This window comes from Thalia democratica, chromosome 1 (assembly GCF_965202585.1).
Source record: "Thalia democratica chromosome 1, ktThaDemo2.hap1.1, whole genome shotgun sequence".
NCBI classification, from domain to species: Eukaryota; Metazoa; Chordata; class Thaliacea; order Salpida; family Salpidae; genus Thalia; species Thalia democratica.
Window position 1 is genome coordinate 78,077,987 of NC_139165.1, and position 16,801 is coordinate 78,094,787.

Consider the following 16,801-nt stretch of genomic DNA (forward strand, 5'->3'; position numbering starts at 1 on the left):
TTTTAAAGTTTATTCGTCAACAGTAAAAAAATAAGAATAAAACGATTATTACTTATATTTAGATATTGTAAAACAATTGAAATAAAAACCATTTTATTCTAATACAAATTTAGTATTAAAAGTCTTTCAAAATTCTACAACTAACACTAACATTTCTGAATAATATTAAAACTAATGTTGAAAAAAGTATTTAATTTTCATTAAAAACCTAAAATTACTAAAAGAACTTTTAGTAAAAAATATTTTCTCGACAAAGTTTATTGATGTGCAAATACAAAACTAAACATTGTTTGACCTGAGCTCATTAAAAATTAAGATATCCAACAAAACAAATAATTTAAGTCTTGTCCTGGACAAGACGTTAAGAGGTATCCGTGGTGTGCGACTCGATAACTGTTTTTTCGTGAACCAGTTCTTAAGGACCAAATGTTTTGATAGACTTTTTTATGTCGTTTAATAGTAAATATATAAGAATACTCTATTTGAAAAAAATATGGGAAAAAATTTCCAAGTCTTCACAAAGTGTTCGAATATTTTAGGTTAAAATACGTATTGTGTTTAATACTTAAAATGTAGGGAAGTGCTTTTTCTTAAAGGTTTCTATTAATTATGTACATGAATGTTGTGTAGTCTATAAATTTATCTGTTCGGGCGATCAACCAGTATATTGGTGAGACTTAACGACAACTATTTGTAAGAATAAAAGAGCATGTAACTCTAAGTAATACTGCAGTGTTTAATTGTGCACACTGTAAAACTATAGTAACAATTACAACTGTTTTAAATTATTAAAGTTTGTAATTCTCACAATAGTTTTTTAGCTACAGAAGCTCTTTTAATTAAAAAACTGCAACCAAATTATTTAAATAATCAACTTAGACCTGGTAAAGGATCGAAAGTAATTATTAACATACTTATGTAATCAATTTAGTTTTTGTTTAGACTTTTGTATATACAATTCGTTTTGTGTTAACTACATGACTTGATTATTGCTGTTGTATTTTGATTTAGTCTTACTCTGTCAATGTTTTTTCAGTTAATTCATGAGTACTTAAGTTGTTTTTAAAAACGTTTGTTGAAATAGTAATTTCCGAAAGCTAGTTTAAAATTTAATAAAAACTAGTGATGGAAAACGTGTTTTTTCATGCAAAAGAATGGTTTCTTAAAAACATTAAAGGTTTTCTTATACTAGAGTTTCTATTTTTGTTTTGCTTCTTTAATTACTTCAAGTTTTAAAATTTGGTAAATCTGCATTATTTGATAAGAACAGTAAAATGTGCTAATTCTTTACTAAGTTGTGTTTTTTCTAACATCTACTTTCATTTTCCAACTAACTTGTTTCAGTAGTATCTTATTTCACATAGTTTATATTTTTTATTTTGCAATCATATCTTTTAAAGGACTAACTTTTTAATCAGTAAACAATTTGTTTGAGTATAGCTTAAAAGTAAACATTGCAGCTGAAGAACACTACAAGATTTTATTCAAAATATTCTATTAATTACAAAATATTTTTTTAGATATATATTTACAAAATCAAAGCGAAAAATTCATACGAGACCTGAATATTCCATTGAAAAAAAATTGCAGCTGAAGAAAACTGCAAGATTTTGTTCAAAATTTTCTATTAATTGTAAAATATTTTGTTATTAAGATATATATTGACAAAAACAAAGTGAAAAATTCATACTAGACCTGAATATCCCAATTATGTGTCTCCGAACAATTGGTGATCAACAATGATGATATAATATGAAGGGTTATAAATCTGCCGTATACAAGTAATAGTAGATGATCTATTAACTTTATATATCAATATAGATATGTTTATAGTAAAAATCAAGCATCAAACAACCAAGTTTCTAACTCAATGAACTTATCAAAGGGTTTGAATAAGCTAACAGAATACCTTTTTACAATAACTGTTCAGATGTTGTTATTAGAACTCATAGGAACTAACAAACTAGATGTACGCAATCTGTTAGTAGACTACAAAGCAATGTGATTTGAGTGATAAATTTTACAGAAATGTTGAGCTAAGCTTAAAAAGTGGTCACGAAGTATAGGAAATGAAAACCTGTGAGTTATAAACTTATAGTCAGGTCTTTGCAGACAGTACAAAATAGTTTTAATTATAAACGTTCATTAAAACATCTTAAACCCGTCCAAATTATTTTAAATTGCAAAACGCAAGATTTACCAGACGTAATTACTGAAATTCTGTAAGCCCTGACATGAACCTAAAAACTTATTTTATTACTACAAAACAAAGAAATAATTAAACATGCTCAAAACATTTATAGATTCCAAAATTAGCGTAAAACTAGTCGTCGAAGTTACTTTTGGGGTTAAAAACGAAGTTAGGTTTTGTTGTTAATTTTAGTTTTTGAAAATAGCTTCTAAGTTGTTTACAATTAGTTATTATAATTCAGTAATAAAATTTTAATAATTTAGTTACAAATTTTTTATTTATATAAATTTTTTAATTATAATCTTTGTAGAGTAAGTATGCTTAATTTAAAATATATCAGATAAATTAATACGTATATATTATTTAATTAGCTTTTATTTTCTATGTATTTGTTAAATCAAACTAACTTAGTCTATAAATAGTAAAAATAAAAACTTTTGACATAAAACACTTGTTTTTTGATTTGTAAGCCTTTTTAAATTTTAGTATATACTTATTCGAGTTGGTATGCATAAAAACTGAATATTTATTTTTTTGCCTCTAAAGGTGATAAATGCAACACCAATGGCTACTTAAGAATTTTATCAGTTAATCTAAAATCAACTATAAAGAAAACAAACTAAACATTTTTCTATAAAAAACCTTAATGAGATATGTTTCAAAACATTTTTATACAGAACATAAGAATTGAACAAAACTTTTACATGTATTTGTGACTCTTTTGATTATATGTAATGGTTTTATTTAGTTGTTAATTCTTTTCTTAACTATAAGCTATGTACTTTTATAACTAACTTGTCTTAGACAAATTTTCTAATAATTTTGAAAATTCTACAACTTTTTAACTGTTAAAAATTTAACATAGTTGATATGAAAATTTATAACAATTTACTTAGTACTTAAATAGCTAAAATATACTTCCAAAGAGGTAAGTGTGTCATTAAAGAAAATTCTATAGAAATACATAATCGTACTCACACAAGTCAAAAAGAAAAGACATGTTAAAAAACTATTCAATTGTTTAAAAGTAAAAAAAAAAACAGATTATCCTTTCAAATATTACGACTTAAGTTTTTTTAAAGGATTTTCCAGTTATACTTAACTTTATTAACACAAATTTACTAAAATTGTAAATATACAAACACACATTTAACAACTAAAAAAAAGAATCAAAATAGTTTTTTTAAGAGCATTCGCTAGAAAAAAAGTTATTAAAAGTTTACAAATTATTAGTTATTCATTTTTCCACCACTTCTTGCGTCAATGCATCAATAAACTTTCTTGCGAAATCTTCATTGTCATCAATTTTTATGTTCAATTTTCTTGATATTGTCAGTGAGTTCTGCTGATGTTTCAGGTCTAAATAATGGAAGCGCATCAGTAAAACCTGATTAAAATTTTCAATAACATGTTTTGTCGTTTAATAAAAAAATTTTTTTTTAGACTTATCGTAGAGAACAAAAAAATAAGTCTATTTTTTCTTTTATCGTGACTATTAAAGTTGTACAATTTTATTTAAATTTTATTTAAAAACATCTAACTTTATTATAAACGATTCATTTTTCATTTCGATAAAAACATTTCAAACAAGATTAAATTCAAAATAAAAACAAGAAATTTATGAAACTAAAAGTTTTCACATATCAAAATGGCCTGATAAATTAAAATTTAGTTAATAACTGACCTTCAACTTAACAGTTTTTCAATTAGTAACTATTAACTATGCATAAAAAAAACACGCTTACATGTGGAAACCGGGAGTTAACACTGATGGAATTGTCACTAAAATTTTCAACAAAGTGCCAACACTTGTTAGGGACTATCAACACATCACCCGCATTTAATGTCACCACGTAGGGTTCAGTTTCTATTAATTTATTCAAAATTAAAAATCAGTTGGTTAAAGATATCTAACTATAAAATATTATGGTTAAAAAATGTTATAGACAGATGAATATTAAACTATTTGTTAAAAATTAGTTTTATTTTGTAAATCTTTTAAGTTTGGTAGAGGTAAGGATGTTAAAAATATATACTGTAGTTAAATTATAAATGAAAACGTTCGTAATAAATATTTTCATAAATATTAAGTAGACTAAAGTTACTAAAAGTTTTTATATACTTAATTTAGTGGTGAGCAAATGATTTGTTGAAATATGCACATGATATTTTGTTTTTCTATTTATCAAAAACAATCATAACTACAAGGTTAACAAAGTTTTTTGAAAAAATGTTCCAGGATTTCTGAATTTGCTCAAGGCTTTTTAAACAACAAGTTTTCTGGTCTTTTTATTTAATGAAAGTAAATAAAATGTAAAAGTCTGACTTGAATAGATATCAACATTTAAAATATACTGCAAAACTACTTTAAATGTGTTAAAAAACAAAAATGATAGAATTTTTACCTAACTTTATGATACATTTTTGTATCTAATAAAAGTTTTACATGTAAAAAAAGTTTAAAATTTCTGGTTTTTTCAGGTTAAAAAAATATCTAGGTTTTTCCAATTTTTTTTTTAGTTTCTTAAATTCAACCCCTTTGCCTAAATTGTCAAATTTTAGGTTTTTCCAGGATTTCAGGTTTTTTAGTAACAATGTTTTACAAATACTTCACAATAAAAAGTTAAAAAGTATCAAGTATTAAAGCTTATTTTATACTTAACGAATGAATTTATACATTACGAAGAGCTAAATTTTTTGTTTTTGAATAATTTATTTCAAACTTACTGCTGTGGGTTGATGTTAATGAAGTCAATTTTGCTCCAAACAGTAGACTCTTCGTACGGAATTCTCGTGGGTTTCAGGTGTTTAGCGCCGTCTTGTGAAATATCACCCAATGACTGCATCCTGATACCTGTTTAATGATAAAAATACCTTATGTAATTTAAATGAAAATTAAGACTGAATTATAACTGAATATTTTTTTTAAGTTGTCATACAGTTTTTATGAAATAGTGTAAACTTCATCCGTATTTTTAAACAAATTGATTTAAACTTTTAAAATGTACATAATCAAGGAAACGAATAAAAACTATAAAATCAATATATAGTGTCTGTAAGAAAATTGGTAAAATAAAAACTAGTTTTAGTATTTTACTAAAGGACTATAGATAAAATAAAATTTATCTTATCTTTTTATTATTGAAAAGAGAAGTTATCATTAAGGGCATAAAGAGTCAAACATTTATTTTTACAAAAAATAACTGGCTTTTATATGAAAGCTTAAAGTATAAACTACAATTCAGTTTTTATAAAATATAAAAATATTAAGTATTTTTTGAGAAATAGACATTTTTGTAAAAAAATACCAATACAAACAAAGGGACTGCAAATTTTTCAGAACTAGTTTACTTGGAAATTTAAAATTTCAATAAAAATCTATCTTCTCCCTAATTTTTTCAAGTAGATACTTTAAACCTTCAGGAAAAATTCCTTTTATAGTTTAAAAGACGTTTAATGCTGGGGTTTTAAAAATATTGAAAATTTTTGATGACAAACACAAAAAAAAAGGTAGTTATGTTTAAGAAAATGTTTATTCTTCAAAAAAAATTATTTATTAAATAATTTAAAAAATTAGTAATAGACTTACTGTAATAGTTTGAAGAAGATTGGTAATAAAATTAGAGGGTATATAGATTTTTAGTGGAAACTTTAAACGGTTATATCTTGTTACTTTAAAATATCTGATAGCTCAAGTGAAACTCAAAAAAATAAGATCAACTTGTAAAGATCAAGGTGGACCACCCTATTCCCAAAATGCAAAAATATTAAGATTTAATAATAAATGTAAGTTCTAAAAATATTTTACTTGTTTCTAAAAAAAAATAAGTTTCATATCTTGACAGAAGTTGAATTTTGTTAAGTAGCATTGTCCAACCACAAATACATTAAAAAAATCAACTCCTATAAGATTAACACTCCAAAAAAATAAAATGAGATGATAGATACCTAGCATACATTTTATTTTACCTAAAAATAAATAAAGTTTGCCAGATAAAGAAGATGCCCAGTGTATGTTTTGTAAATCAACTTACAGCAATCAAGGCTGGGTGCCTAGTAAACTTCAGAATTACTTGGAAAAACAACATTATGGGCATATGAACAAATCTAAACAGTTCTTTATAGACTTGAAACTGGAATTTGTTTTGCAACTCTTTAATTATCTTACTGAAAATTTTCCTGCAGTACTGTATTCAATAAATGTAGCACATTACTTAATGAAGAACAAAAACCTCTAACTGATGCTCAAAGTAAAAAAGTGATTGTCTTTAGAAATTTTAAAGAACATTTTTCAAAAAAAAAATTAATTTTTTCATGACTTAGTTCAAAATTTTTATTTTGACAAAGTAGTACCAAACTCCAAGTTTTTTGCTTAAATTTAAAAACTTAACATCAAATGTACAACCTGTGAATGAACGTACAAACTTTTATTGCTTATTATAACTTTAAATTTAAACTTTTTTTTTTGAATTGAACTTAGTTTGCACTTTTATGTTAGTAAAAGACATCAGTTCTTTTGTGTGTAATTAAAAACTGTATATAATCTATATTCTAAAAATAACTTTAGCAATAAGATGTAAAAAAATTTAAAGCAGTCAGTTTTACTTTTTAGCAAAATATTTTATTATAAAACTTAATAGTTTAGTTTAAATAAATTATGAAATTTCATTAAAGTGCAAGTTGTAAAAATAAATAATTTTTTATTAAAGTTTTAGTCTGAAATATAGATTTTTATAAACTTCAGCTATTTTAAAGGTCAAATAATAAAAATAAACATGCTATAAACTTACATAAGTTAGATAGATTTTTTACAAAATAATAGGTTTGTACCTGAAAACCTGGAAAGTACATGAGAGAGAATTTTGGACTTTTCTGGTTTTCTTGAAGAAAATTCTCCCATATCCATGATGGCAATGATATCTTGGAGTGAAATTAAATCCTGTTATTTAAAGTTTTGATTTAGAATGTTCAGATGTTTCTAAAAACAATTTTATATATTTTCAATAAATTATTTTTAAAAGATTAACAAATTATTATATTAAAAGATTCAGTGCTACTTATCAATCATTTATTCAAACTAAAAATCATTATTCTTAAATATTAGCTTAAAAAACCATTGTAACTATATAATATAAATTATTAAAAATTTTTCAAGTCAAATGTATCACAAAATACTAGTTTTAAGAAACTTAATACACTAAAACGTGAATTGATTTTGTTTAAGTTTAGTTTTTCAAGTAAACAATTGATTTATTATGCAAGATCCTTGTGACATTCTTGCTAAGTTGAAATATGCATGAGGATTCCAGTATGGACGACCAAGTTTAAAGTTATATATTACTATCTTTTATAAGAAAGTGCAAAAAAAATTTGCTACAGACAAGAAATGCAAAATTCTGAGTTTTTCATGATTTTAAACTTTTATTTACTATTTTGTGTAAAACAAACCTTGTTTTTTTTTTATAATATATTTTTTAAAACTTTAAATGATTTCAGGTAACATTGAAAGTTTTAACAGTAAGTTATCCAAAGTAATTAATTTACAAAACAAATGAAACAATATTTGCAAAATGATAGTGGATTAAATAAAAATAAGACTTTAGCAAAAAAAAATAAATACTAAAAAGAATATTTCAAAAAGAATGTTGTTCTGAGGATATAATGGTGTTACTTTTATCTTTAACTACTTTTTTACAAATTTTTACAAAGCTATTAAAGGTATCGAAAATACTATAATATTTTTTGCTTAAGAAAATATATCATTAGAGTTTTTGTTCTTTATAACGCAAAAAGCTTCAAAAAGAAACAAAACTCTATTGTAAGAACGAATTTGATACCATTAGCAACATAACATGACTATATATATTATCTAAAAAAAATTTAAATTTTAAGTTTTAAAATCTTTTTTTTTTAATTTTTTTAAATTTTGTTGCAACAGAATTGTATAAATATTGCAAGGAACATTTCCTGAAAATTTGAGGTGTTTATCTCAAAAAAACTTAGGAAAAGATATATTTTAGTGATTTCTAGTTATTTGCTGTTTAAGTTTGTGCTTTCCATGACAATCCTATTGCTGCCTCCGACTTTGACCAGCTATATCTCCAAAAATATTTTGAAATTTTATAATCTTTAAAAAGTTTCTTGTAGCTTCGTAAAAACTTTATAAAATAAGATAGAATTTCAAAAAAAAAAAGTGTTTAACCCTCCCCCCATATGCCCTTAATCAGCCATGAAAATAAATACTAACATGTTGGTTGAAAAAATTATTTCTGAAGATTTTTGGTGTTACAAGATCTTAAAATTTTTATAAAAACATGTAAGTGGGAAATTGAACACTCTGAACTACAAATTAAATTAAAGAGATTGGTAATTAATCATCTCAAACTTCTTTATGAAATTTTTTTAATTCCCTGTAAGTTAATCAGTTGATTCAAAAAAAATTAAATGGATTATGAATTCATTTATCTTAAGGACTATAAAGATTACAGTCAAGATGGATCCAGTGAAGATATGCTTATAGAGATAAGTAATGATGGGATTCAAGAAACCTGTTTCAGTAAAATATAAAATTACCCAAATTTCTGAGTTAAAGTTCTACAAAATTCTACTGCTGTTTTTTCAGCCTCAAAATCAATCCTCAAAAACGAAATAAACATCTTAAAAACATGTGTTTTCAATTATCTTTTACCGTTAAAATTATCAATGTTTTTAAACAAAAACATGTTAAATGGTTCTGACATATAGTTTATTAAACAACAAATAAAATGCGCTCAAAATTTTTGGTTATAGGACTTGGTGAATGAAAAAAAACCGTTTGGTTATTGAGGAGTTGCACACCACTTGGATATCTTTTAACTGCTTGTTTATGACATATGATTGCTTGGTAAATTATAAATAAAAACTTTTTATCAAGTAAAAAATTTAGACTTTTTTTTTAACTTTAGAACTAGACTTTTTTTTTTTGAATAAACTTCTTTTATAGAGCATAAGCCTCGTTTCAAAAACCTTTTATGTTACAAATTTCAATATTTTTAACAAAAAATGTCTCAAACTGATTGCTTTGTAGATTATGAATAAAAAAATTATTTCAAATAAAAAAGTTAGAAAAAGTTTTTTTTAACTCTAAAACTAGACTTTTTTAATAAAATTCTTCTATTGAAATAAGCCTCTTTACAAAAATCTTTTACCCTTACAATTTTTAATGTTTTTAAACCAAATTTTATTTTTATACTTTTTTATTTTTTTTTTTACTTTCACTGTTACCCCTAACCCTTAGGTAACTTTTTTAAGTTAATTTATTAACAAATTTTATTAGCTAATTGTTTTTTTATCTTTTATTTTTACTTTCTCAGTTACCCATAAACCTTACCCTCAGTCAGAAAGTTTTTTAATTAATTTATTTATTTCTAATTAAAAAAAAGATGCTTTCTTGTTTAGCTGTATGCTTTCTGCTTTAAAATAAAGAAATTTTATTTAATTGTGAATAATAAACTTTGAAAGTTGTCATTATTTGTAATTATTCAAAAAAGTTGCAAAAGTATGCATATTTAAGGATGTATTTTTAAGGCTTTAAAGACTTTGGTACAAAATTCTGGATACAACCATTTTGCAACAATAGCATTTAAAAAACTAGTTATGATGCCAACCACATATCATGCAGAAAAGGGTTCCTAAGTCCTAGTTGACACCAAAAACAAAAAGCAAAGATGAGTTGATGTTTAAATTTTCCAGGGTCAATTCTTCTCCTTAATTTTTTGAGCTAGAGACCTCAAATTTTAAGAAACATTCCTTCTATAATTTAAAGACTATTAACATTGGGTTTAAAAAAGTATTGAAAAATCAAAAAATAAACAGAAAAAAAGTGTTAATTTTGTTAAATTTTTATTTTCATAACTAATAAAATTCCTGCATTTAATCGAATCAAATATTATTAATGGACTTACTGTAAAAGTTTTAAGAAATTTTGTTAAAAATTGAAGAAAGAGATAGGTTTTTAGTCAAATAGTCTTTTTTTTGCGTTTTTAATTTGTGCCTTCTATTAGGAACCTAGTGTGGTCACTGACTTTGATTGCTTATATCTTGAAATATATTTTAAACATTGTTAAGCGGATCCTAATAGCTCAGATTATACTATACAAAATAAGATCAACTTGTAAAAATCAAGGTCAGCCAGAGTAATTCAAAACTGAAAAAGTTTTAAACTGGTTTGAGTGTTTGGCATCCCTGCTAACTTATGAAATAAAGAAATAAATAAAAGTTAATAGCAATTAATCCACCTTTAACAAAAAAAAAAGAACAAACTTACACAGGGGCAGCGTTTATTTTGAAATTTCTTCTTAGTTTTTGAAAGTACTAGTTTGCATTATTATCATAAAACTCTGTGTAAAAGATCTGCTTTTAAAATTATAAAAACAATGCTAAGATACTGTAATCCTACTTAAATGTGTTTTAAAATCTATAATAATTAAAATTTATAAACTACAAAAATAAAAACAAATTATACAGTAATTATACTTTATTCCACCTACATATGTTTTTGTGTGTCAACGAATCAACACACTTCAACTGGGATTATTATTAATAATCTTTTTTATATCATTGACTGACATTGACTTTCTATATTTAATGTATGTATTAATTATTTAGAAACTTTTTATAGAAAAAATAAATCATTTTAAAATCTATAAAAAACTTTGCAGATTAGAACTATGTTTTAAATGTTATTTAAAATAAGAAAACTTATTATTTGGCTTAATTATTTGGTGGCTAGTTGTAAGAAAGAAAACAAAAAACTAAATTTCATATTATACTATGGTCAAAAAGTATGCTGTGCTAAGTACGCACTTTTTGGTCGGGTTTAACTTGCGTACTTAAGGGGTAGTCTACTGTACTCTTAAAAGTTTATTAAACCTGTTGTTATTATTGTTGATCAACTGCTAAGTGTTTCTTAATTTTTTTCTTGTATTTTTTGAAAAACTCTGAAGAACTAGACTAGTAATAGCATAAAGAAAAGTTATGAGTTATATATTAACTAAGTACTTTTCAATTTGTTGTTTTACATTAATAAATTTCAACAAACTCGTTTTATATAGATTTTTTACAAATAAACATCATTACCAGTTAATATTATTGAAAATTTAAATCTTTAAATTTATTCTATTTGCTTAAAATTTTTCATTATGAATCATAGAAATATTAAGTAATTACAAAGGGTGTAACACACTTGCTATTGCCCAAAAACTTTAATCAATGCAAAGGGTTAAGTTTGACTGAAGTTTTTAAAACCATTAAAAAAGTTTTAATTGCTACTTATAGCAATGAACAAAATGTTTGTAATGTTTATTATTCAGTGCCATAATTAAGAAAAAAGATGTTTTTATAATACAATTTTAAATACATTTAGTTTCAGTGTAACAATGACTTCAGAAAAAAAAAGAAAAAAAAAATCAAGTTCAAAGAAACCATAGTAAACTGCACCATGTTGTTCATTTATTAACCAACAGGTCAATTTTTTCTGTGTATTAAGCCATTTATGGATGGTATAATTTTTTATACAGTTTGATTTATAGAAGGGTAAACTTGACAACTGTTCAAACTTTAACTTAAAATACAAAAGTGTAGGACGAAGTGAGTTTGCCAAATTTGTAAAAGAGTGATTCAAAAAAGTTAGCAAATAAAGAAAAATAAGACAAAAATGAAGTTTTATAATTCTGCTTATTTAATATAAACGAGGGTTATCAAACCTTTTTATGTGTTGGGCCTCATTTTTTTTTCAAGTATTTATGACCTTTGTTAGCTGCAAAGTCAAGGTGTTTCTCTAAGATACTTTTAAAAGTTTTAAATATCTTTTGTTTTATTTAAAACATGTTTAGGTTGGCTGGGTTAGCAAAGAGTTTATAATGAAAATTTCAAAGTTATAGATAAAATAGTGTATAACAGGGGTTTGATTTTATTAGTTTACTACTGTATTATCACCTTATTTTATTTTCATAAAACTTTAAATGAAAAAATTCTTAAGCACAAATACTACAGCCGGTATTTTAAAAATTTCTCTTAATTAAATTGATTGAAGATATATTATAAATCGAGAACAAAACACAACCCTTTTCAAAAGTTAGTAAAAATAAGTAAATTTTGTAAGTAAACAGAGTTTAACTTGTTATTTAACTTTTTTTCTTAACTTGAGAAATTATTTATTATTTTTGCTTAAAAATTTTTAGTTATAAATTCAAAAAAATCTGTATTAGTTCAAAAAGTATTATATATATTGCTTAAACCACCACATTAACTAAAAGGGTTCCCATTAAAATCTTAGATTGTATAGTTATAAAAACAGTTTTTAATTCACATTCAAATAAAAAAATAATGACAGTAGCTAGAAGGCTTTACTAGTTGTTTAAAAATATAATTCTGCTATTAAAGATATTTAGTCAAACTGTAATATGTACCTTAAGCAAAAAGTGTGTAAAAAGTTAAGTTTGTTAAGTGTCAACAAAAGAAATTTTAAAATCACAATGTGTACTTTTTTCTAATAATATATATATAATGATTATAGTTAAAATGCATTGCACCAAGATGCAAGAAATGACGCAGAGTTTTTTTTAACTTTTCTTTAGTGTTTCTTATTAAAAAATAGAACTTTAAAGAGTTTACCAGGGTTATGAAAAACGACTAAAAAATTTTACTTCGTAAGTAAATTAATTCTTTTCTAAAAAATAGTGTTTTAAACCCTATTTAACGGTTATGTTTTAATTAAAATCTAAAGAAAAAATAAAAAAAAGATGAAATACTAAATAAGCAATGTTTTGTAAAATAATAGGTTAGGTGAGAATATATGATTTTATTTAGATAATAAAATTAAATTAATAGTTATTAAAAATATAAATTAACCAAAAATCTAATTAATTGATTGCTATACTGAGAATTTAAGAATAAAAAATTTATTATTGTTAAATTATTAAGCGGATATGGATAGTACAAAATTATAAGGCATAGAAAAACTATGAAATATTTTTATAATGTTTAACATTTAGTTTTATATATACATACAGAATAAAACTATATTTTACATTCTTTTCAGTAATTTATAAATTATTAATACTTAAATTAACATCAGTGGTCGGCAAACTATTGTGCCCAGTCCGCGAGCATGTTATATTTTAAATGGTATGCAGCTTATGAAAGGTAAAACTTCGGCTCACTAGGATGCAAATTTTACCCGTAGTTTTTTTTTTTCGAAATTCACACTAGATATTCTTGGTTTAAATAAAGATCAAAAAGAATAGAAGAAAAGTAATATGAAAAGTTTATGGTAAATTTAGACTTACATAACATAATCATTTACAAAATGTGCGCCGAGACCAGCAAATGCCCGCCCACCTGTTTTAAGTTAAAACAATTTGCCTGGTTCGCATAATGCTTAAACTTTAGTAAAATGTTGCATTGCACTTATGTGGATCTGCAAGTTTTGTATTTTTTGTCTATTTTGTATCATAACAAAAGTTTTAAACCGAATAAAATCTAATCGTTTACTACTTCAACCTTTCATAAAGAATTTTGATTCTCACAATATGCATTATGATGCGCATAGAAAAGGCTTTTTCTGTACATAGAAAATATGTAAAGAAATAAAAGAGCTTTATTTTATTTGTAAAAAGATATTTTATAGCAAAAGTTGAAAATTTTTATAACAATATTATAAATAAAACACAAAAAAAAAAACAGATTTCTTTAGTACTAATTGTTATGTTTTAAAGTCAAGTGTGCTAAAAATGTATTTTTCAGTTTTTTACAGTGTGAAGCTTTTAAAACTGTTGTGAACACCGTTTTAGACAAGTACAAAACATTTTTAATTAAAATTTTACAAACTACAACAACAGAAATAATAAATTTACTGTTAAAACTAAAAAAAGTTGAGATTTTATACTATTGAAATAAAAAATTAGAATTTTAATTTTAAGTTTTAGTTATTTCAAATCTTAGTGCATGATGAAAATATTAGTAGCTTAGTTTTAAGTAAAATGTATTACGTTTAGAAATAAAGTTTAACTCATAAGCAATTTTTGTTATACAAAATATTAAGTGAAAAAAATAAAAGTAAATAAAAACACTTATTTCTTCTTTAAACTAATGTACGAACATGAAAACACTAGCTTTATAGTTTTTAGTTGTAAACTTTGTTGCAACAATTGATTTAACTTTAAATGGCGATTTGTCGCATTAAAAATTGTAATAACTTTTTTTTAAAGCGGCATGTTAAATATGCTTTTTATGCAACAAAAAAACTTAAGTATTTTGCTATGTTGCTATTAAAAACTTTAATTTTTGAAAGTATTAAAATCTGTGATTTTTTATAAGTACTAAAACTTGTTAATTCTTTGAAAAAGTTGAAACCATTTAGTTTTTTATAAGTATTCAAACCAGTTGATTCTGGTAAAAGTAAAGACTTTTTAAGCTTTCAGTTTTATTATGTGTAAGAATTATTAAATACTATGATGTTTCAATAACATAAAAACATTAAACATTTTGTAGATGTGTTTAAAATAGTAAAAATAAATGTTCACTAAATTAGTCAATTTGAGTATATTTCACAACAAATTGTTTATTTTTAATATTTTTTATCATTAGAAACTGTCAACTATTCAGCACTTACTTCATTCCTTTGATAATGTATAAAAACTAACTTCTATTGAGTAATTTGTTTAAATTACATAGCTACAAAAGTTAAACACAACACTTTTATTTAGCAAACTTTTTGATAAAACATTATTTGATATGTAGCCTTAAAGTAGACTTAGAATATCATATCAAAAGTCCTTTAACTTAATTAACTCAGTGTTATTTGTTGAATAAACAATAGTTTTAATTAGTAAAAATTAATTAATTGTGTTTTAAGTTTAACTGTCATGTTTATTTGTTCTTTAAGAGGCTTTAATTTACAATAAAAACTTTTAAAGCGTTTTTCTAATTTGTTCTTGTGATTATAAAATTAAAATATAAATAATTTATAACATTATAAACTGTGGTATTATGTGAATTGCAGTTTAAGAACATTAATAAGTAAATACTAAAACAAACACTAATCTTAAATTTGTTTGAAAACATTAGTTCTATAAATCTAAACTAAACAATTGCTATGAGTTTGTACTTATGTTGAAAGGTTAGCTAAACTTCTAATCACTGTGTCTAAATTGTAACTTCTGTGTAAAAAGATTGAAGATATAATCTATTGAAATTTATACAATACACATCATTTGTTGTTATGTTGTGAAGCAAGCTGACCATAGCAGACAAAATGAGTTTTTCGTTAATTTACTTCGTATTTTCTGATTGATAAACTGTTTCGAAAATTTAACAATAGTTCAATTAAAATTATTGTAGTACATTCTATCATGTAAAATTCATCAATTTTTTGTCATTTTCGTTTTATCTTCTTAAAAAGACTTACAACAGTCAATAATAAAAACCTTCTGCATTCCGCTTTACTGTGTATAACCTTATTTCTCAGATTATATTACTATATGTAGTTATTTTGTACAATAAGCATAAATGTTTTAAAAAATAAAAAACTTATAAAAAACTAAAGTGCATTTCCAACCTCAAATTTGATAAAAGGGCTTCAAATTTGTAAATTTGTAATTTAGAATTCATTGTTTTGAATAATAACTAAAACATGAGACTCATAATGCAAAGTTTTTAACATTGCTGGGTGTAATTTAGTTATATAAAAAATTAAATTATTTAAACAACCAATTTTAAGTTTTTGAATTCGTCAGGTTTTCGTTTAAGACACTACTATTAAATTTACTATAAATTACAAAACGGAATATTTTAATTGGTTTTAGGTTATCCACTACAATAGTAACATCCAAATTAAAAACTCTAAGCTAAACTAATATTTATTATTGTAAATAGTTATTGTTTTATTACATATTGATTTTATAAAAATTAGTATTGCTGTGTGCGTAGTGTTATGTTAGTATTATTTTACAACCTAAAAAGATCTTTCTTACTGCTAACAAGAAGCTTAAAAAACTATTTAATGTAAATTGCTTATAATTTTTGTTACTACTTTCGTCATCTCGCTGTTATCAAAGCAGTGGCAGTTTAACAATCTAAAAAAACTTATAATAGAAAATAGGATTGAAAAAGTTGCAAACTTTATTTATTTTGTATTACTCCTTATTTTAAAATTAATGTAGTCTGACAGTAGAAATTAAAGTAACTTAATATAAATAAAAAAAATTATAAAATGACCGATGAAAAGTTCAAACAAGGACACATGGCGAGACGGAATGGAAGTTTTAGAGTTTATAACGCTTCATTCCTTTTAAAACAAAATTCATTTTCGACTTTACTAACACGAGGAATTGTTGTATCAGTTAGTTATGTACGGCTCGGTCAGAATGGTTCAGTAGTACACCGTGACAACATTTACCACAAGTGTTTTGATAAAAATATAACGATTCGCGGAGACTTGCTGTTGATGGTCGAGCATGCAAAGTAGTCCCGATTAGTTTTATTTTACAAGAACATGTCAAAACGTTTTTACTAGTAAAATTTTAGTTTAAAATAAAAAATAAAATATTTTTCTTTAGCTCTATGTTTAAT

The 16,801-nt window shown here is 23.9% G+C and overlaps 1 long non-coding RNA gene across 1 annotated transcript; it reads right to left on the reverse strand.

The window, feature by feature from the left end:
* Positions 1–3,400: 3,400 nt before the first annotated feature.
* On the reverse strand, positions 3,401–10,568 carry LOC145848936 (uncharacterized). The gene is made up of 5 exons (XR_014372236.1): positions 10,497–10,568; positions 7,022–7,130; positions 4,919–5,045; positions 3,937–4,058; positions 3,401–3,578 (listed from the first exon to the last, which is right to left on the reverse strand). It is a non-coding gene; the product is annotated as an uncharacterized LOC145848936 (long non-coding RNA).
* Between the last annotated feature and the right edge of the window lie 6,233 nt (positions 10,569–16,801).